The sequence below is a fragment of the Neovison vison genome, chromosome 2 (assembly GCF_020171115.1).
Source record: "Neovison vison isolate M4711 chromosome 2, ASM_NN_V1, whole genome shotgun sequence".
In the NCBI taxonomy this organism is placed as follows: Eukaryota; Metazoa; Chordata; class Mammalia; order Carnivora; family Mustelidae; genus Neogale; species Neogale vison.
In genome coordinates, this window is record NC_058092.1 from 40,795,874 (window position 1) to 40,819,993 (window position 24,120).

Sequence of the window (24,120 nt, forward strand, 5' to 3'; positions counted from 1 at the left end):
CTCAGTCAAACATCTAGACATCACCATCAAAATGCCTACCATTCAGAAAAAGCCATCAATAAAACATAATATTCATGCATCAGTTAGTTGAACTGAACTCTTAAAGTAATATCACTGTATATAAATTATGTATTTTATGCAAATTACACCCCAATTAATTTTTTTAAATTATAAAGCAAGCAAAGGGCAGCTGGGTGGCTCAGTTGGTTAAGCATCTGACTCTTGATTTCACCTCACGTCATGATCTCAGGGTCCTGACATCAAGCCCTTAGGGCTCTGTGCTAAGTGTGAAACCTGCTCAAGATTCTTTGTCTCTCCTCCTTTCTTTCCCCTCCCCCAACATTTCCATGCTCTTTCTCGATTAACTTCTGTCTCTCTCTCTCTTAAACAAAAAAAAAGCCAGAGGAAAAGAGCAGAGTACAATCAAAGAAATGGCAGTTAGGATAGTCACTAACTTCCTATCAGAAACAAAGAAGGCCAGAAGATAATGGAATGATATCTTCAACTGATATTCTAAAGGAAAATAATAATTAACCTATCATTTCATACCCAGGGAAAATATTTTTCAAGAATAAAGGAAGGGAAAAATACTTTCCGTCACACTAAACCTGGAAGAGTTTGCCCCATCAGATCTGCACTAATGCAAACTCTACAGTATATACTACAGCAAAAGGAAAAGGATCCCAAATTGAAGGCAAAGATGGAAAAAAGAAAATGGGGGGCAATGCAGGTAAATCTAAATGAAAACTGATTTCATAAAACAATGATACCAATAATTTGTGAAGTTTAAAATTTTTCTACAAAACTAAAGTACCTAACAAAAAATACAATGTAAGTTGGGAGAAATGTAAATGGAAAATCAACGGTTGTTAAGATCCTTACAATGTATTAATTTTAGAATTTGATAAGTCAAATAACCATTGTCTGATTTCCAAAGAAATTTGCCAGAAGATTTTTAAAGAGTATGTAATTACCAAATGGGAAGAGGAAAGGGATATGAAGGAGTAACAAAAATAACCAATGTAGGGGCACGTGGGTGTCTCAGTCAGTTAAAATCTCTGCCTTTGGCTCAGGTCATGATCCCAGGGTCCTGGAATTAAGCCCTGCATCGGGCTCTCTGCTCAGTTGGGAGCCCGCTTCCCTTCCTCTCTCTCTCTCTCTCTCTGACTGCCTCTCTGCCTACTTGTGATCTCTGTCTGTCAAATAAATAAATAAAATCTTAAAAAAAAACAAAAAACAATGTAACAGAAGAGGGAAAACAGAACATTTCTACAAAGCACATATCATACATTTCACCTTAAACATGTGAGTAATTACATTAAATCTGGATGTTGAAAATGATAAACTTGAAATGCAAAGATTATAAAGGTTACAGATGACTCACCAACCAGCTATATGTTATCACAAAGTGATACATTAAAATATAATAACATAGAAAGGTTAATAATAAAAGGTAAAAAAAGATATACCAAGAAAACACTACCCAAAAGAAACCGGTGTACCTGTATTAAAATTAAACAAAACAGACTATAAAGTCAAAAACATTCCTAAAGAAAAAGAAAATTATAAGGGAAAAGTTTCAGTCTGCTGAGAAGTTATAATAATTCTGTATTCGCATATATCTAGTAATACAGCCTAGAATGCACAAATGAATAACATCACCTATAAAAATTAACAAAACCACAATCACTGCAGGAGATTTTAATATACCACGTTCAGTAACTGATGGAACACGCAAACAAAAATAAGTAAAGATTTAGGAGACCTGAACAATTTAAAATACTTAATCCAGGGGCCCCTGGGTGGCTCAGTGGGTTAAGTCTCTGCCTTCGGCCCAGGTCGTGATCTCAGGGTCTTGGGATTGAGCCCCTCGTTGGGCTCTCTGCTCAGCTGGGAGCCTGCTTTCCCCTCTCTCTCTGCCTGCTTCTCTGCCCACTTGTGATCTCTCTCTCTCTTTCTCTGTCAAATAAATAAATAAAATCTTTTAAAAAATAAGTAAATAAAATACTTAATCCAATGGACATATATGAAATACTACACCCAAAATACCAACACCCAAAGTGAACATATTTCTTTTTTTTTTTTTTTAAGATCGTATTTATTTATTTGAGAGAGAGAGAGAGCACAAATAGGCAGAGAAGCAGGCAGGGAGGAAGAGGAAGCAGGCGCTTGATCCCAGGACCCTGGGATCATGACCTCAGCTGAAGGCAGAGGCTTAACCCCCTGAGCCACCCAGTCACCCCAAAGTGAACATATTTCTAAAAAAACAGAAAACAATAAACAAACTGGATTACAAATTAGGTCATTAAGCAATGTATAAGTTATCTATGGTGTAACAAATTACCACAAACTCAGCAGTTTAAAACGATAAATACGGGTTATCTCATAGTTTCTGCTGGTCAGCAACCTAGACTTGGCTTAGTTGGGATCTCTGCTTCAGAGTCTCTCACAAGGCTGCAACTGATGTTGCAGGGAGGACAAGGAGCCCCACTTCCAGGCTCCTTTATACGGTTTTGAGGATGATTCCATTACTTTTGGGCTGGTGGAGCTCTTTGCCATTATTCCTCACCAACATGGTAACTTGCTTCATCAAAGCCAACAAGAAAGTCTCCAGCAAGACAGAAGTTAAATCCTATGTAACTTAATCAAAGAAATGATATCTCATCACTTTGTTGTATAAACAGTCTCCAGGTTAAGAAAATTCAACTTACAATTTTTTTATTTTTATGATGGTGCAAAAGCAATACATATTCAGTAGAAATTCTGTTTCAAATTCTGAATTTTGATCTTTTTCTGACCTAGTGGTAAGCAGTATAATACTCTCTTGTGAAACCAGGCAGCGGCAGCAAACTGCAGCTCCCAATCAGCTATATAATCACAAAGTTGTGATTACACTTATAACCATTCTGTACACATACAACCATTATTTCACTTTCAGCATGGTATTCAATAAATTACATGAGATATTCAACATTTTATTATAAAACAGGCATTGGGTTAAATGATTTTGCCCAATGAAAGCTAAGTTTCTGAGAGTGTTAAAGTAGGCTAGGCTAAGCTATGCTGTTTAGCAGATTAGGTGTTATTAAATGCATTATCAACCTACAGTATTTTTCAACTTAACGATATATTTTTCTGATTAAACTCCCCACTATGTCATGTAATAATATATTTCTAAAAAATTGACTGGTAAATGGAAACATCTAGATTGCCTATGGATCTGGTTCTATTGTCTTCTTCTCTAGGTTTTCAGTCCAATTTTTACTTATGGCATACCTTATTGTTTTTCACTGAGTAGATCAATGGAAACAAAACACTGAGAGATCTATTTGCGGTTCAAATGGTTTTTGCTCCTGAAAGATATCTAGGCAAAAATATAGATAATCTTACTGTAGTTGAAGATTGAGATGATTCAAAATTGGGCCTCATTTCTTCGGAGTGCTGGTCTACTTTCAGTTTACCCTTATTCTTTAGATGTACCCCATCAAGGACCCAAATGAAACTGTCTGGGGTATTCACCAGAACTTTTTGAAAGGACTTGACCTATACTCTCTCTCACCCCTTTCACCCTCTCAACTGTGAAATTATGGAAATAAAAATTGAGTAATAAAACTGAAATTAAGAACTCTGTAGGTGGGTTTAACATCAGATTAGACTTAACTAAAGAGATAATTAGGGGCACCTAGGTGGCTCAGTCATTAAGCATCTGCCTTCAGCTCAGGTCATGATCCCAAGGGTCCTGAGATCAAGCCCCGCATCAGGCTCCCTGCTCAGTTGGAAGCCTGCTTCTTCCTCTCCCTCACTCCTGGTATGTGTTCCCTCTCTCACTGTCTCTATCTCCGTCAAATAAATAAATAAAATCTAGAAAGGAAGGAAGGGAGGGAGGGAGGGAAGAAGGAAAAGAAAGGAAGAAAGAAGAAAGAATTAATTAGTGAATATGAAATAAATCAGAAGAAAATTATCCAAGCAAAGCATGGAGAGACAAAAGAACGCAATAATGACCAAAAGACTTATGAGACAGAGTGAAAGATAGTACACAGATGTAATTAGATTTCAGACTTAGAAGAGAGAAAGAGTAAAACACAACCTTTATAAAAAGGGACTGTACTAATATTCCCAAAAAATTGATGGACATTAAGAGACATATTAAATAAACCCTAAGAACTCCAGGCAAGATAAGTAAAAAGAAAGCCGCATTTAGGCACATATTAGTTAAATCTCTGAAAACCTGAGAAAGAGAAAATCCTAAAAGCAGCCAAAGAGGAAAAGGTTTACAGTCTAAGAGCAAAAATAAATACAAAAGCTGCTTTCTTCCCAGAAACAATGGAAGCCAGAAGAAAATGTCTTCAAAGTAATGAAAAAAAGTAAACTTTCTTAACCTATAATGCTATTTTCAGGAAAAAAAAAATACTCTTCAAAACTGAAGTTAGGAAAAATAATAAGATGAGACAAAGATACTTCAAAAACATATTTAAAAAGAGAATTTTTTGTTAATACACCCACAAAAAAGGAAAAACTAAAAGATGTCCTTAAAACAGAAGAAAAATGGCATGAGATGGAAGAAAATGCAGAGAGGAATAAAAAGCAACAGAAAGAGTACACAGACAGTAAATCTAAATGCATATTGACAGTATAAAATAATAATGATGTCTTACAGGACTTAAAATGTATACAGAATTAAAACATATAACAAAATACATAAAACTTTAAAAAAAACAGTAAATGAATAGTAAGTGTTGTTCTAACATCCTTGCTTTGTCTGAAAGTAGTTAAACCCTTCATTTATATTAGGTTTTAAAAAATCAGGGGTACATGTTTAACCTCTATCATAATCATATTAAGAATGAAGAACATACAGTAAACAAAGACTGTATACCCTTGCAGGATACAATGTTATTGTACAAAAGTTACTCACTTCCCTATATACCAGCAATGAACAATCCTAATTGAAATTAAAAATAGTATCATTTACATGAGCACCCAAAAATGAAATATTTAGATTTAAAGCTAACAAAACTCCAGGCACAGACAGCTTCCCTAATGAATTCTACCAAACATTTAAAGATGAAAACACCAATCTTACATAAACTCTTCTAGAAAAAGAGAGATGCAACATTTCTGAATTTGACCTAGGAGCAATGTTGGCAGATAAAATACATGATGCCAAATTAATTGTGAATTCCAGAAAAGCAATAACTATTTTTTTTTAAGATTTTATTTATTTATTTGACAGAGAGAAATCACAAGCAGGCAGAGAGGCAGGCAGAGAGAGAGGAAGGAAAGCAGACCCCCTGCTGAGCAGAGAGCCCGATGCGGGACTCCATCCCAGGACCCTGAGATCATGACCCGAGCCGAAGGCAGAAAAGCAATAACTATTTTTTAGTATAAGTATACACAGAATTTTTTTAAAGATTTTATTTATTTATTTGACACTCAGAGATCACAAGTAGACAGAGAGGCAGGCAGAGAGAGAGGAGGAAGCAGGCTCCCCGCTGAGCAGAGAGCGCAATGCAGGGCTCGATCCCAGGACCCTGGGATCTGACCCGAGCCGAAGGCAGAGGCTTTAACCCACTGAGCCACTCAGGTGCCCCAAGTATACATAGAATTTTTATTTGTAAATCTAGCAACCCTTTATGAAGCCAGATAAGTTTGGTACCAAAATATGTTAACACTATAAGAAAAGAAAATCATATACCAGTTTCTCTCAAAAACACAGATGCAAAATTCCTAAATAAAACATTAGGAAACTACATCCAGACTTAAATGAAAAATAATATACAACATTCAAATGTCAACCAGTGTATTTCACAATATTAAAAGAATAAAGAATTTTCTATGTCCATTTCAATCTATGCAGGGCAACCACTTAATAAACCTCAATATCAATTAAAATTGCTATTTTTTTAAAGCATAGAGAGAAATTTCCTCAACTTCATAAACAATTGCTACAGAAAACCTAAAGCAACATCACTTCTAGTTTAAACACTGAAATCTCTGTCCGTAAGAATGGGAATAATTCAAGGATGCCCTCTAGTACCACTCCTTTAACACTGTACAAGAGGTTTGAAGCAGGAAATACGCCAGAAAAAGAAATTCAATGTATTGGGAAAAAAAAATGAAAACTTAAAAACACATTATTTGTAACATTATCACAAAAGTTTATGTATCTAGAGACTATCTAATGAAAAAGTATGAACTACAACAAAGAGAAACAGAAAAGTGTACTAGAGACATTAAACACAAGTTCACTTCTCCAACTCAACACCTAAAAAAAAACTGAATCATCAGGTCAAAAATGGGCAGAAGACAAGAACAGACATTTATCTAAAAAAGACATACAAATGGCTAACAGACACATGAAAAAAATGTTCACCATCATTTGCGATCAGAGAAATTCAAATCAAAACTACCCTGAGATACCACCTTACAATGTCAGTTAGAACGGAAAAAATTAACAAGGCAGGAAAATACAAAAGTTGGAGAGGATATGGAGAAAGAGGAACCCTCTCACACTGTTGGTAGGAATATAAGTTGGTACAGCCACTTTGGAAAACAGTATGGAGGTTCCTTAAAAAATTAAAAATAGAGCTACCCTATGACCCAGCAACTGCAGTACTGGTATTTACTCCAAAGATACAGATGTAGTGAAAAGAAAGGGCACATGCACCCTGATATTCATAGCAGCAAAGTCCACACTAGCCTACTGTGGAAGGAGCTGAGATGCCCCTCAACAAATGAATGGATAAAGAAGATGTGGTCCACATATACAATGGAATATTACTCAGCCATCAGAAAGGATGAATACTCACCATTTGCATAGACATGGATAGATCTGGAGAGTATTATGCTAAGTGAAATAAGTCAAGCAGAGAAAGACAATTATCATGTGGTTTCACCTATATATGGAACATAAGGAATAGCATGGAAGACATCAGAAGGAAGGAAAAATGGGAGGGGGGGATCAGGAGGAGATGAACCATGAGAGAGTATGGACTCTAGGAAATAAACTGAGGGTTTCAGAGAGGAGGGGAGCGGGGGGATGGGTTAGCCCAGTGATGGGTATTAAGGAGGGTACATATTGCAATGAACACTGGGTGTTATACACAAACCATGAACCATGGAACACTCCATCAAAAACTAATTAAGTACTGTATGGTGACTAACACAACATTTTTTAAAAAGATAATTAAAAAAATAAACACGAGGCGCCTGGGTGGCTCAGTCTTTAAGCATCTGCCTTAGGCTCAGGTCACGATCCCAGGGTCTTGGGATCAAGCCCCATATTGGGCTCCCTCCCCACTCAGCAGAAGGTCTGTTTCTCCCTCACCCATTCCCACTCCCCCTGCTTGTGTTCCCTCTCTTGCTGTGTCTCCCTCTGTCAAATAAATAAAATCTTTATAAAAAAAAATAAATAAACACAAGTCCAAAAAATGGAGTGGATCTGAAGATGTTATGCTATAAAGATGTTAATTCTCTTTCAGATTCATCTTACCAAATTCAACCTCAAATTCAATATAATTTCAATTATAATTCTGGCAGATTATTTTATATGAATTGGTAACCTGATTATAAATACATTTCATATACAAAGATCAAGAACAGCCAGGACAATCTTGGAAAGGACAAAGCTTAAAAATCTACACCCCCACCAGATTACTGATATTCCTTTTTTTAATTTACAGTCAATAAAACAGGATAGTACTAAAGCAAGGAAAGACAAATAGAGCAATGGAACTGTAACAGTTGAGAAACAAATCCACATATGAAGGAATGCTTGATTTATGAGAAATATGACACTGCAGAGAAGCAGGGAAAGAATGGTCTTTTCAGTAAATGACAGTAAGCCAAATGGATACCTATGACCAAAAAACAAACAAACAAATAAACAAACCTGAGCCTATCTCATACAACCACAAAAGTCCAGGTAAACTACCACTCTAGATGTAAAAGACAAAGACAGTAAAGTTTCTAAAGAAAACAAGTCCAGGTGGTGGGTATTATAGAGGGCACAGCTTGCATGGAGCACTGGGTGTGGTGAAAAAATAATGAATACTGTTTTTCTGAAAATAAATAAATTGGGAAAAAAAAAAAAAAAAAAAGAAAACAAGTAGAAGAACATCTTCATGAGCTTGGACGAGGTAGAGATTTTTTTAAAACATGGGACCCAAAAAAAGCAAATTCAATAAATGAAAAATATTAATGAATGCAGCTGCATTAAAGTTAGTTTTTCCTCCTTATTAAGGACCCCATTAAGGAGCAAAAGGCAAGCCTCAGAATGTAAGATCTTTAAATATTTTTATTTATTTATGTGACAGACAGAGATCACAAGTAGGCAGAGAGGCAGGCAGAGAGAGAGGGGGAAGCAAGCTCAATGAGGGACTTGATCCCAGGACAGCCCAATGAGGGACTTGATCCCAGGACCCTGGGATCATGACCTGAGCCGAAGACTGAGGCTTCAACCCACTGACCCACCCAGGTGCCCCAGAATGGAAGATCTTTACAAACATTCAGCAAAGAGCTCCTAACCAAAAACATAAAGAACTCCTGAAAATCAACAGGAAAAAGACACATACGCCAACAGAAAAGTAAGAGATTTAAATGGGTACTCAGGAACATACCCGAATGACCATTAGTAATCAGGGAAGTACAGATTAAAACTCCGATGAAATGTTCCTACATGTTCAAGAAAAAGTATAAAAATTAAAAAGTGACAATACCAAGTACTGGCAAGGATGCAGAGCAACTGGAGCTCTCATACTTGCCCACAGGAACATAAGTCCTGTAACCACTTCTATGAAAGAGGTAGTGTGATACAGTCATAATGTAAAACGGAGCAAAGAAATGAAGTGCATTACTACAAGAAGCCATACTCCAACGTGAAGGTGAAAAGTGTAAACAGAACAGTCAGAAAGATCTGTTGTCTGGTGGGGCAAAATAAACAAAAAAGGCACTATCCTTTAACTACCTATTCAGTAAAGGCTCACAGTTTGGCTTTTACAGTGTTACCTACTGTGTGAACTACTAACACTGTGTGCTGTAAACCTTAAATTGATTCACCCTCAAATAAGCTACTTCTCATTACATCCTAACCTCAATAGTGCTGACACCTATTTGCTGTGTTTCCCAAAACATTCCACAAGAGGAAAATGGGCATATGTGCCAGGGTAAGTAGGAAATTGAGACTGCGGCTCAGGATTAAAGGCAACACCCCTTCCCAAAAGTCCATTCCTCTTTCAGAGCATTTCATAATACTGAGTGGAAACATCAGAAAATCAAGAAACTACCCACACACCCTTCTATTTTTCCTATTCCACTTGTTTCTTCTAAATTTGAGCAGATATATTGGATCCTGCAACTCAGCTGCCAATTATTGACAAACCAAGGGCCAGCAAGTCAGTTGTTTAAACCTCATAGGCCAAACTGCTCTTGAATGTGAATAAAATTTAAAAAGAAATAATTTTAAATCAAAAAGCATTATTAATAGCTTGAAAAGAACTGCAAGGTAACAAAAGTAATAACGGTTTGGTCATTAGAATCTAGCACACATGCACTACCCAAACCTTGGCACCTTACTATGTGTCCCTTTTAGGGTCAGACAGGATGACAGAAGGTGACTGCATCCGTGTCATAGAAATTTAGATTAAACACAGTCTGTTTAAACTTCTCCTCATGATCCCAAGGGTGACATTTAAGACACAGAGACATTTAAAAAATATAGTTCTTATAAATTTTGTGACGATCATTAGATCAATTCAGACTGACCACTAACTAGATCAATTTAGATTTACCACTTCAACAACCGGTATATCTTTTATAAAACACTTCCAAGTTTCACCAACCTACATTTTATAATCTGAACAAAATTCATTACTAATTTATCACACAGATAAGCTGTTCTGTGCTGTAGCTTCCTCCTGGGCTCAAAGTCTTATTTATCAACTCCAATGGCTTCTCATCTCATTCAAAATAAAAGTATCTAAAATTTTACTAAAGAAAATTAAAAGGAAATATGAAGAAATGGGAAGCTATCCCTGAATGGAAAGACTATTGGAATTATGCCAATTCTTCCCAAGTTACCTTATAAGAACAAAGAATTTACAAGAGTAGTACCAATATTTTTCGTAACCTAAACAAAATGATTCTAAAACCTACCTGGAAGGGAAAAAAAAAAAAAGTTGAAAAAAGCAAAACATTTTTGTAGAAGAAGTGTAATGAAAAAAACATTTGTCTATCATACACAATAAGTATATATTATAAAGTTGCCTTAAGGAAAACCACTTCAAGTTAGTTCAAGAACAGATTTCAAAAATCAAAGGGACCAAAAGAAAACCTAGTACACAGAAAAATTCAACATACGCTAAAGGTAACATTTAAAGTCAAAGAAAACACAGGAGTTGTAAACAAAAAAATGTTCCTGATTTAAAAAGAAAAATGTTCCTGATTAACTAAAATTAACAATTAATTGAGAAAAAAGTTAGATAGCTATTTCATAATAACAGAACCTATGTGGGTTAACGAGTTAAATATCAAAAAATAAAACACAATAGTGCTAGGAAAAATACATGCATATGTTTAACCTGATCTTGTAGTTAAAAAGTCCTATATAAGCATACTAACAAAGGAAAAAATAAAAAAGAAGCTGAGATATTTGGCCACATGAAAATAGAAACTGTGACACCCAAGAATGCCATAAATAAATTTAAAGGACAAATGACAAAATAAGAAAAAAAAAAAAAAAAAACAGGTGCACATACATGACTGTTTAAAAAAAAAAAAAAAACCTGGGATTCCTGGGTGGCTCAGTTAAGCAGCTGCCTTCAGCTTAGGACATGATCCCAGGATCCTGGGATCAAGTTCCATATCCGGCTCCTTACTCATTGAGAAGCCTGCTTCTCCCTTTGCCTGCCACTCCCCTTGCTTGTGGTCTCTCTCTGACCAATAAGTAAGTTTTTAAAAAATAACAAAAAAATAAAAGTAAAATTAATTCAAAAAATACTCCATGTCTTCAGTAGACTGAATTATAGAACTAATTAAAATATATTTAAGTAACTGAAAAAATGGACAATGGATATAACCTCACAAGAAATAAATATAAAGACCAATGCAACATATGGGGTAGTCAAAATCTCAACAAAAGAAATAAAAATCAAAACAAGATAACATGGTTACTTATCAGACTGCCAAATGTTCACATGCACATGTGCATATATACAAAAATATCCAGTTTTGATAAGAATCAATGAAAAGGCTTTCTTATATTTGCATACAGATATAGCCTTTCTAGAGATTAATTTGATACACTATCAAAAGCATTAAAAAGGAGTATCTCTCTCAAGGAGAGAGATCCCTTTAAACCAACAACTCTATTCTTAGGTATTTGGTTTAAGGAAATAATAATAAAGATTTTTTTACATGATTTTTCTATAAGGATATTCTCTGTGGTGTTCATATTATAAAAAATCAGAACAGGGCGCCTGGGTGGCTCAGTCAGTTAATCATCTGCTTTCAGTTCAGGTTGATCTCAGAATCCTGGGATCAAGCCCCACATCTGGCTCTCTGCTCACCCAGGAGTTTGTTTCTCCCTCTCCCTCTGCTCGTGCTCTCTCTCTCAAATAAATAAAATCTTTAAAAAGTTTTTTTTAATAAAAAAAAAATCAGAACAAATCAAATGAATAGTAACTGGAGGTTGGTTAAATACTATAATACTATAGTCCATAAAAGGTTATGGTGAGGCCATTCAAACTCAGGCTTTGTAATAATATTTTATGACATTTAAAAAGAAATATTAAAAATAATTTATAAGAGAATAATCTGGGGGAGAAACTTTTTAAGCCAAATTATTAACAGTATTTATTTACAACTAGATGGAGAGAGAGCTGCTCTATACTTCTAAAAATTTTATAAAATGAATTCATGACATATAATTATAAAAAAGGGGGTAAATTTGAAATATACCATTACAACTGAAATATGCTTTCAATTTAAAATGTAAAACTAGAGACTAGCTTCCTCTGTCATTTCTTATTTTTAATTTGGGGGATATTTAAAGGAAGTTTTAAAACATTATATGGCTGGATAGGATAAGCTATGCTGTGGTAATAAATAATAACCCAATTCTGGTGGTTTAACAAATCAGAAAGTTTATTTCTCATTCATACAAAACCTGTTGAACATATGGGCAACTTTCCAGGACAGCTGTCTTCCATGTGGGGACTCAGTGACTCAGTTACTGCAATATTGTAACTCCACCATATCAATACATTTTCATCATTGACCACAACTTAAGAGGGAGGAAGAAAGGAGGGGAAAAGTGAAGGAAGGGGGAAGGGATGTCTCCATCTAACCTCAAAAGAGCTAGAAAAATCAACCTTTCTGTTTACCCAGGAAGGAGTAACATAAAAAGGGATTTGGAAATTTATTATAGTAGTCTTTGTCATAGTGTTCATAGGATTACTGCAACCCAGGATCAGGATGTCAATGTTGTGAAAAAACAGAAGTTTATTATTCATTCTCATTCCTCCAAATACATTCTATGATCCAGCGGCACTTTAAAGAACCTGCAGTTTCCTAAGCCACTCTTTCAATCCACAGTACCTTTACATCTGATATTACCTCTCTCAGTAACTTCCTTATCTTCCTTCAAGATTCAAATGTCAACTCTTTTGTAAAGTCTTTCCTCTTTTCTTATACTTACTGGGTCTCTCCACAACAAATAGAGGAGTGTATTCAGCATTGAATATGGGCCTCTATTACCCTGCTTGTCACACTGAATCACAGATATGGAGGTCTGTATCTGCCTTCCAATTACACTGAGAGCTCCTTAAGAGTAAATAACCTAATCCATCTTCCTTTAAACCTGCCCCTGGTATAATCTTGGGGTTTATTAAATGTCTGTTGAACAAATGAATATGATCATAAGAAACCAAGGTCTCCACTAATAAGAGTTATCTCAAATTGTCAGCACTCTCTGCAGTGGGTTAAATGGCACACTAACAAAATTCATGTCAACCTATAACTTCAAAATGTGATCTTATTTGGAAATAGGATCTTCATAGATACAAGGTAAGGACTGAGATAGTACTAGAAAAAGGTGAGTCCTACATTTAATGAGGGTATCCTTACCAGAGACAAAAAATATACACAGAGAAGAAGGCCATGTGAAACTGGAGGTAGATAAAGTTACACTGCCACAAATCAAAGACCACAAAGAGAAGATCTCAGAAGCTGAAATAGGCAAGAACAAACGGATTCTCCCTAGATCCTTGATTTTGGATTTCTGGGCTCTAGAACTGTAAGAGAATAAATTTCTTTTGGTTTATGTGAGGTTTTTTGTTTTGTTTTGTTTTGGTTTTTTTCCTTTTTTTTTTACCCCCTCTCTCTTCATAAATTTCTCATTTTAAGATGCCAGGTTTGTGGCAAATTTTTCAGAGAGCCCTAGGAAACTAATATACTTGCTATCAGAAATATCAATGTGCAATGTAGCAGGAAAAATACAAAAGGCGAAATGGGGAAAACCAATACATTTCCTCCCAAAAGATTTGCAAATCCGGTGGAAGCATTATGTAAAACTTAGAGAGTGATAATGGCATTAGCAACAGCTGCCTCAACAGTTGTTTCTACTGTCCTCCAACAGCAGAAAATAAAGTTGTCATGACAGGAAGAAAAGTGATCATCCTTGGCACTTCTCAGATTTAGTTATCAATTTTGTTACCAAAGTATTCCAGATTTCTTGACTGTCTGAGGTAATAAGCACCAGTAGCATCCTTATAGTACAGGAGAGGCATTTTCTAAAGCTCCCAACTGAACAAGTTTGAGTGTTCAACAAATATTAAATTTAAGCATGGAACTGCAATAACACTAACAAGGAGAACTTCGCCACAGCATATGACCCAGTGAGAAAAATTTCAAAACCAAAACTTCAAAACTATGAATTTGATAAGAAGTATATTTAGACAGTTGAATTTTTTTGTTATTGTTTTTTCAAATTAGGGTTTTCCAACCTTTTTTTTTCCCCTGTCTTTATGCTTCTTTTGAGTGATAACCTTCCTTCTGTGTTTTTAGGGAGTGGTTTCTTCAAATGAAAAAATAAGGTATTTTCTATGTAAATCTGGAAATAGCTATGTCTCTGGTTATAAAGTTCCCATCTTTTATTCTCTTCTGAAGCTAAGTTAGAAATCTGAGAAAATTTAAGCCATCTATTCCCCTAGTTTCATTTCTCTTAAAACAGAAAATCTTGTTCTCTGTAGAGGCTTTAAGTTTTGGAATCCATTTTAGGGGAAAGACTAGGCAGAAAACAACACATTCTGCCCTCCCCATTGCAAATTGTAAAGCTTCTCTCACAATTATTTCTTTTCCCAAATCCTGGTCCTATATGAAATGCTCATTAAAGCATATTATTGTCCTAACTGGCTTCTCTGCATCTAACCATTCTATATCCTTCCAATTTACTTTCTGTCAAAGCGAAACTCTTGTAACACTGCTGTCAATGTGTCACATCTCTGCTCAAAAACCCCCAGGTGAAATCACAAAATCAGAGTCACTGGGTCAGGTATGAGAAAACATTTAAATACATAAAAATGTAAACATAAAACACAAAACATAAAAACATAAAAAGTACATCACTATTACTATTAAGTACTAATAATTCTTTTAAAAGTTTTAACAATAAAAGTACCTAAATCAAATTCAAAATTATAACACAGAAAAACCTTTCAAATAGTAAAGTCGGAAGCTAACGCTAAGTTTTCAATACTCATTACCAAGGTGTAAACAACTGAAATAAATGTTCATTATTAAAATACTAGCGGGAGTATATTCAACTAACTTAACTATAGTATGAACTACTCCTAAGATGTTCTTTTTTGATGTGTTCAGAGCACAAAGAACTCTCTACAGCAGGGAATTTAAAAGATTGTTTTGTTTTGTTTCATAAAAAGGAATATACATCTATTAGTCTGCCCCTTTACTCAATGACTGCATCCTTTTTGTTGGCACTATGCAAGAAAAACAAGAAGAGAGCTCATTTCTGTATTAACTAAATCTCTACTATTATTTTATAAACAAAACAACAAAAATCAAGTTGCTATGTATTCACGAAATATGTCTGCTTATCTTAGTTTATATTAGTGACACCAACACCAAGCAAATGGCCACTACAGGATAGCCAACCACATACTCCAAGTTCACATACTCCTAAGCACTCAAAATACACAAAACTTTCTGGTATGCAAGAAGTCTGGTATTTATAGACTTGAGTCTTTTTTCATAATTATACACTGTATCTCCAGGTGTTTTATTCAATCAGAATTTCATTAAGGCCTTGATCACTGTTGGCATGAGAACACAAAAAAATGTCAGCAAATACATATAAGCAATGGAGAAATGGCCTAAGTTTTTTTTTATCAGATTTTGAAAATCACACAGCATCTTATGCTTTCACAGAAAGGAAGAGTGGGTATCCTAAGGATGCTCATTACCTGTCAGGTCCTTCTAACAGCTATTTCCAAATGGCTATGGCTATAAACCTCTTTATCCCTCTATATCAGTAAATAATTTGACAAAACTAGTAATTTTTAAGGGGGGTGATCTGAACATGTTCTGCTTTAAAATGAGTATATTACAAATCAGATTGTATGCTAGCCATCCCAAAATACAGAAAAAAGGCAAAATAAAAAATTTTTTTAATGAAGCCTTATCAAAATTAATCAACTTGAAGACAGTAAAAGCCTGGATCCTGATTCTTTATACTTCAACACTATGAACAAACCCATTCCTCAGAGATATAACAGAACATTTCTATAAGTTTAATTGATTTTCAACATGGGTGATAAAGTAATTTAATGAGGAAGGGATAATCTTTTCAAAAATGGTATTGGAACAACTAGAGATTCACTTGACATAAGGGCATGAATAATGAAATAGTTCATAAATTGAACATCAAAATTAAAATCCCCTATTTTTCAAAAGATACCATTAAGAAAATGAAATGGTGGTCGGGAAGCCTGAGTGGCTCAGTGGGTTAAGCTCAGCTCAGGTCATGATCCTGGGGTCCTGGGATGGAGCCCTGCATCAGGCTCTCTGCCCAGCGGGGAGCCTACTTCCCTTCCTCTCTCTCTGCCCACCTCTCTGCCTACTTGTGATCTCTGTCTGTCAAATAAATAAATAAAATCTTTAAAAAAGAGAGAGAGAAGAAAATGAAATGGTGAGCCTTATACTGGAAGAAAATATCTATAATAAATATATTTGACAAAGGACTAGAATATTTATTAAAGAATATATAGAGAACTCATAATTCAGTGGAATAAGAAAATAAAAAATCCAAATTTAATTAATATACAAAAGACCTGAATAGATAAATCCCTGAAGAATATAAACAATCTGTGATAATGCGCATGCTCTATATTTTGATGGAGATATTATTTACACAGGTATATAGAATTGTCAAAATTCATCTAACAGCATACACTAGTTAAAGATTTATTTATTTATTTTAGAGACTGAGCCAGAACCAAGAGTTTACTTGTTGGCTTACCCAACTGTGCCAACCCAGGCACCCCTCCTCTAATCGTACATTTAAGACCTATGCATTTCACTTTATAAAAATTATAACAAATAAAAATATTCCATAGTGCCTACTATTAGCAAAGATAAACTTTGTTATCTATAAATTGGTACATTTCTCAAGTGCAACCAGGCAATTAATATCAAATTTGACTGAGCAATTTTTATGTCTAGGAATATATTGCAAGGAAGTTGTCAAACAGTAAACTTAAGAGTATTTACTGCACCACTATTTTGTTTGTAACAGAAAATTTAAGAAAGACCTAACTGGGGGTCCCTGGGTGGTTCAGTCAGTTAAGAATCTGCCTTCGGTTCAGGTCACAATCTCAGGGTCCTCAGATTGCGCTCCATGTTCAGCTCCCTGCTCACAGGGAACCTGCTTCTCCCTCTCCTCCCTATTTGTGCGTATTCTCTCTCTCTCTCTCTCCCCCCTTCTCCCTCTCAAATAAATAAAATCTTAAAAAAAAAAAAAAAAGACCTAAATGTGTATCAATAGAGGATTGTGATGCATCCTATACTGGAATACTACTTAGTCAGTAAAAAATTGTAACATGGGTTATTGACATAAGACTGGTACTGATACTACATACTACTGAAACTGGAAATCCCTCCAGACCCAGTTACTTGGTGCATAGGTGTCATACTATGACAAAAATAACTAACTGTAGTGGTAACTGTAACCTTACATTTGTTTTTTTTTTTTTTTTTTAAAGATTTTTATTTATTTATTTATTTATTTGAGAGAGTGTGAGAGAGAGCATGAGCGAGGAGAAGGTCAGAGAGCGAAGCAGACTCCCCATGGAGCTGGGAGCCTGATGTGGGACTCGATCCCGGGACTCCAGGATCACGCCCTGAGCCGAAGGCAGTCGTCCAACCAACTGCGCCACCCCAGGCGTCCCTGTAACCTTACATTTGAATTACAGCATTAGCATAGCCCAAAGATCTGGGGCAGCAATGGCCACACTGCAAATCTAAAAGAACAAGGCTCAGCAATAACACATGATAACAATGACCTGGGGTACCTAGGTGGCTCAGCTGGATAAGAGTGTGACTTTTGGGGGCACCTGGGTGGCTCAATGGCTTAAAGCCTCTGCCTTCAGCTCGGGTCATGATCCCAGGGTACTAGGATCGAGCCCCACACTGGGCTCTCTGCTCAGCAAGGAGCCTGCTTCCTCCTGTCTCTCTGCCTGCCTCTGCCTACTTGTGATCTCCATCTGTGAAATAAATAAATAAATAATCTTTAAAAAAAAAAAAAAAGAGAGAGAGAGTGTGTAACTTTTGCTTTTGGCTCAGATCATGATCTTAGGGTCCTGAGATTAAACCCCCACATCAGGTTCTGCACTTAGTGGGAATCTCCTTGTCCCTCTCCCTCTATTCCTTCCCTGCCCCCACTCACACACAGGCACTCTTTTGCTGTCTCTCAAATAGATACATAAATAAATAAAATCTTTAAAAAAAAAAAAAAGGCAAAGACCTGTGATGACAGACTGATTCCTGAATACCCCCAAAAATACAGTAAAATATTGTCTAAAGTTAAAACTTTCATGTGTTTTTCTCTCATCCATAGGTTTCAAAAAAATGTGAAGATACTTATGATGCAAAATAGCTTAAGAAAAAGTTATAAATAAGCACACATGCTTATACATTAGCATAGGAAAAAGGGGAGAAAAGGACTACCAGAAAATAGACCAAAATATCAAACAAAAGTCGTAGGGTAAGAGTGTAAGTGACTTTCTCCCTTGTTGCTTTTATAGTTTTAAATTTTATCAATAGTATCAGTGTACTGTTTGTGAATTAAAGTATAATTACATTTTTAAATCAAATTAATCAGCAGAAACAGGCTAAACCAAGCATGTTCATTTGTTTCTTTCTCTTTAAGGTTTCATTTGTTTCTCTTTCTTTAAGGTTTTAGTAAAAAGGAAGATAAGAACTGTAGGTCTTCCAAAAAAAAAAAAAAAAACCAGGACGAAGGGGAAAATAAAGCAATATTTTGAATCAGTCATATAGTATGATAAGAGACAGAAATACTTGGAGAGTATAGAAAGTCAGATAGTAGAAGATTTTTAAAGAAAAATTATTAAGGTCAAAAGAAAAATCCAGCTATGAAACACAGAATTTTAAGGAAATCAAGCAAAAGTATAGTTTGAGTAAATTAATGATTCCAAAACTCCATTTTGACCATTAGTTTCTGTTTCCTTTCTTCCATCAAACCTTCATACCAGTTGCTAAGCAATATCTAGCTAAGTGCTAGACTATTACACTTCCTGACTAACTAGGAATGCTGGATCATTACATTTCCAGACTAAGTTAGAGATCTGGACTCTTATATTTCCTGACTGCCTAGGATTGCAAAGGCCTCATTATACTTTCTAACTTACTTGGAATTATGGACTTCATTTTACTTACTGACCAAAAGATCCTATTATACTTTGTGTAAGTGAGTATATCAAGTCTTGTCATCCTAAATAGAAATACTGGGTCCAGATACACTAACTGCACTCATTATACTCATTCAGAGTACTTGTAATTCTTTCACATTGACTGCCAGAACCAATACTTCCATTCTAATATAAAATTCTAGATTTTGAGTCTCTAATCAATGCAGTCTGAATGACCAGAGACAGACACAAAAAGAACTGACAGTGTGGGTCATGATTTCTTCAGAACAGTAGGAGCTTTTCCATTGTTTCTTCCTTGATGTATTACGTGGCTTGTCATTTGTTAAGAGAACACAACTTTGCAACCCAAACCAATATAATTTTGTATCATTCTTAAGCATGTACTTAAATGTTTCATGCATTAATGAGAAAATTTTTAGATTATGAGTTATCAAATTGAAATATTATTGATACACCCAAAATATTCACCCACAGGTTCCTATCAAATCAAGTCCCTATCTATTGTTCTGACTTTTAACATTCTCTCTCCTTTGCTCACTGCATTCTTGGCCACATCAGACTTCTATCTCTTCCTCAAACATGTTAGCCTTCACCTCAGGGCCTTTGCATTTGTTCTTTCATTTCTACAATGTTTTTACCTCAGATCTTTACATGGCTGGCTTCTATCTGAATTAATAAGTGAGGGAGGTGTAATTATTTTGGAATTATTTATTAGCTTTATAGGACAAGGCAAGTAGAAGGAAAAGAGATGTTACCAATGCCAGTTATCTTTGTCTAAAACCAAAATCTAAAATTGCTACTTAAACATACTAGTGATCACAACTGATATTTAAGACACATTGAAATAAATGTAGTTATAATGAGACATATATGTCCACTGCAGCTATTCAGAAGCAATTTTATCACTTTTTCCTGCTAAAGCTGGACATGATCCCATAAACCATAACACACTTTTTGAGGCAGACATTATCAACTGTCTTTGCACACAGTGAAAAAAAACTGAACAGAGCTGGCTTATAACTTAAAACTATTTGCTATCTCTAGTATATAGGAATATGAATCTAGAGTCAGAAGACCTGGACTTCAAGTTTTGGCCCTGCAGTATCAATATAACGATGGGACCCAAAAGAAAAAAGAAAAGAAAAGAAAAAGAATTCAGGAAAGTGGATACACGGGCTCTAAAAGACAGTGTAAAGGTGACAGGACTCATGAATTAATAGATCCTAGTGTGCGTAAAGGATTTTCTAAGTCAAGTTATTAAAAGGGATGAGATGGGGTGGGGGGTACTTGGGTGGCTCAGTGGGTTAAAGTCACTGCCTTCGGCTCAGGTCATGATCCCAGACTCCTGGGATCAAGCCCCCAGCTCTCTGCTCAGCAAGGAGCTTGCTTCCCCATCTCTCTCTGCCTGCCTCTCTGCCAACTTATGATCTCTGTCTGTCAAATAAATAAATTAAATCCTTAAAAAAATAAAATAAAATAAAAATAAAAGGAATGAGACAGGATAAATTTTTGACATGCTGGGAGGAAACAAAGATCTGAAGCACCAAAGTATGGCATTCCAAATAAAGAGCTTAATAATAAAAAAAGTAGAGATACATAAAATTTGGTGGGACTTCCAGGTAACTAAAATCAACAGAGGCTGCCCAACTATCTGTCATCCAATATTTCCATCTGTGTCATTTATTTGACTCTTAGATATGAACATATACTTTAACTACTTTTGGTGATTAAAAGAAAAAAATTCCTTGACATCTCTTTTAAAATGAGCACAGTGTCTTGTCAGTACAGACTACAGAACACTGCCAAGAAAAAAAGTCTCTTTCCTGTAGTTTCCAGCTGCAGCACAGGTGTTGGCAATATGGGTGGGAAGTGAGGACACCCAATGGAATTCTACCCCAGTCATGAGCCCAGAACATGGTCTGTCTACAACCATGCAGTCTTGGCTTACAGATAATCTTTCCACAGCCTTCACAACTGGAAAACTGCCCAGAGGTTTTCTGCCCACTGACCTCCCCTCCAAGTCCCTGTGCATGGCTGCCTGCGGCCAGAGGGTTCAAACCACACTGCTGCTCCTTCAAGTCCCCTGTCCTACCTGTGATCAGAGAATTCACAACTCCATGCAAGCCTGCTGCATACCCACACTACTGATGGCTAGTTTGCTCCCCCATCTTCCACCAGAGGGTACTTACCCAATGACTACAAACCAGTTCAGGTCTGGCCAAAGAGTGAACTTCTCTCCTGTTCAATGGGCTGAACTACTTCTCCAAAAATGTTTGAATCCCTTCTAAGTTTGTCCTTCTTTAGGTACTCTCTCTTAGTCCTAAAGTACAATATAGAGTTTTCTCATATCTTATACTTATTCCTTTATCATAGTTAATAATTCATTATATTAAAATTCACTTGTTTTTAACCTACTGTGTGGTTTTCTACATCCTGATTGGAGTCAGACTATTACATCATCCAAAACAATACTAAACAACAAAGCGCAAATAAAGCTAAACAAAAATCATGCCTTCAACATGAAAGAGAAATATTGAAATTGCAGAAAGAGAATATTGAAATTTCAAAGTAAGTGTGAGGAACATGTTCCTTTTGTTGATCATGTTCCTTTTTCCTTTTTAATAAAAAGAGGAAAATTACCAATTCCCAGTATATGGTCTCTCATGTTCCTCGTCCCATCCCTACCTCAGAAGACAGGCCTCCAGAGGGAAGCTAGAAAAGTAGTCTCAGCCTGCTACTTCTCCGCCATCGGAAGCTAGAAAAGTAGATTCAACTACTGCCTAAGAATAGATTACAACTACAGCTAGAGAAGTAGATTAAACTACTGCCTAAGAGCTTAAGTTCTGTCTGTCTGAAAACATTAAAAAAGGTATAAACAGGGGCTCTTGGGTGGCTCAGCTGGTGAAGCGGCTTAGGTCATGATCCCAGGGTCCTGGGATAGAGTCCCGTGTCTGGCTTCCTGCTCAGCAGGTAGTCTGCTTCTTCTTCTCCCTGCCGCTCCCCCTAACTCATGTTCTTGCTTGCTCTGCTCTCTCTCAAATAAATAAATTTTAAAATTTAAAATAAATCTTAAAATTTAAAAAAATGTAATAAAAATACATAAAAAATTAAAAAGGTATAGACAGATCATAGCAAAGATTACAGGAAAGGGATTTAAAAAGGCATAATTTAAAGGGGGAGGAATGACTTAAAGGGGCAGTCTAAAAAACACACAGCTACTGCAAAGAAAAAAAAGCAAAAACAAAGTGAAAGTCTCCCTTTGATAGTCAAATGGTAAAGGGGAAAAGAAGCAAAATGGGAAAGTCTAGTGTCTTACAAGACAAAAGAGAATCATAAAGTCAACGCTCCCATTACTTTTTATCACTCTTCTTCAACCCCCCCCAACACCAAAACAAATCAACCAAAAAACTGGCTTAAGTATCTGAGCTTTGCCAAATTGACAGAAGAGGGCGCCATTTAAATTATTTTTAAAATATTGTCATTCATATTGTCACCATAAAAATGAACATAAAAACACACAAACCAACCAATATATATGAGCTATTCCAAAAAAAAAAAAATCGAGAAATGAAATTTCATATGTATCTACTGAGGAAAATTCCCTTCCAAAAAACTACCATGAAACAGAAAAGCTGTAAATTAATACTCCTAACAAACATGCTTATTTAAACATTTAAATAAGCATTTGAGGAAAAACCATCTTCAATCAGAAAATTTTAAAACCATGAAAAATAACCAAAAAGGTAGAAGAAAGGAAAGAAAGCTGATGGTACCCAGGAAAAAGGAAAAAAATAAGATATTCTCAGCAATGAAGGATAAGTCATAAGGTACCCATGGGAAAATAGATGCCAACCAAAATTTCATGAGGGGAATTGAAGAAAGGCAGGAAAACAACCATAAGAATGAAAATAACATGACGAAAAAAGAAAAAGGATCAGAAATAAAGAACTTAGAGTAGAAGAGAGACAAAGTAGTCATATTCATATTGTCAAGTTCCTGAAACAACAACAACAAAAAATGGAACAGAACTAAAATTTAAAGGTAAAATCTAAGAGGAGTGCCTGGGTGGCTCAATCAGTTGAGCATCCAATTCTTGACCTTAGCTTGGGTCTTGATTTCAGGATCATGAGTTCTGAGCCCTGCATTGGGCTCCATACTGGGTATAAAGCCTACTTAAAAATAATAATAATAAAAATTAAAAAAAAAAATAGGGGTGCCTGGGTGGCTCAGTGGGTTAAAGCCTCTGCCTTCAGCTCAGGTCATGATCCCAGGACTCTGGGATAGAGCCCCACATCAGGCTCTCTCCTCCACGGGGAGCCTGCTTCCTCCTCTCTCTCTTTCTGCCTGCCTCTCTGCCTACTTGTGATCTCTGTCAAATAAATAAATAAAATCTTTTTAAAAAAAATTTAAAAACAACTACAAGTAAGCTTTCTAAAAATAGACATGAATATATGTTATATATAATATATAACATATATTTATTATATATTATATATTATTAATCTATAATAAGATCAGTGGAGGCCTAGAGGATATTAATTCAGAATGACCAAGTCTGAAACATATTTTACTAACACTACTAAATTTCAAATATAAAGTCCTCACAGCCTCCAGGCAAAGATCGGTAACTTAAAAAGGCAAGGATTACGATGGTATCAGTTTCCAAACCAATATATAAAGCAAGACAATGAAGCAGAAGGTTTTTAAAAACACAATTAGGGGGCGCCTGGGTGGCTCAGTGGGTTAAGCCGCTGCCTTCAGCTCAGGTCATGATCTCAGGGTCCTGGGATCGAGGCCCGCATCGGGCTCTCTGCTCAGCAGGGAGCCTGCTTCCTCCTCTCTCTCTCTCTGCCTGCTTGTGATCTCTCTCTGTCAAATAATAAATAAAATCTTAAAAAAAAAAAAACACAATTAGGGGCACCTGGGTGGCGGAGTCATTTGGGCCTTTGGCTCAGGTCATGATCCCAGGGTCCTGGAATGGAGCCCTACATGGGGCTCCCTGCTCAGCGGGCAGTCTGCTTCTCCCTCTCCTTCTGCCCCACCCTCTCCCTGCCCTCTGCTCATTCTCTGTCTCTCTCAAATAAATAAATAAAATCTTTACGGGGGGGGGGAGGATAGGCTATTTCTTAAATAAATAATAAATGCAAAATTAAAGAACATA

General features: G+C 35.9%; 1 protein-coding gene across 1 annotated transcript in view; it reads right to left on the minus strand.

The window, feature by feature from the left end:
* Positions 1 to 24,120, minus strand: part of FAF1 (Fas associated factor 1) — a 475,350-nt gene that overhangs the window by 369,800 nt on the left and 81,430 nt on the right. The gene's annotated exons all lie outside the window — the stretch shown is intronic.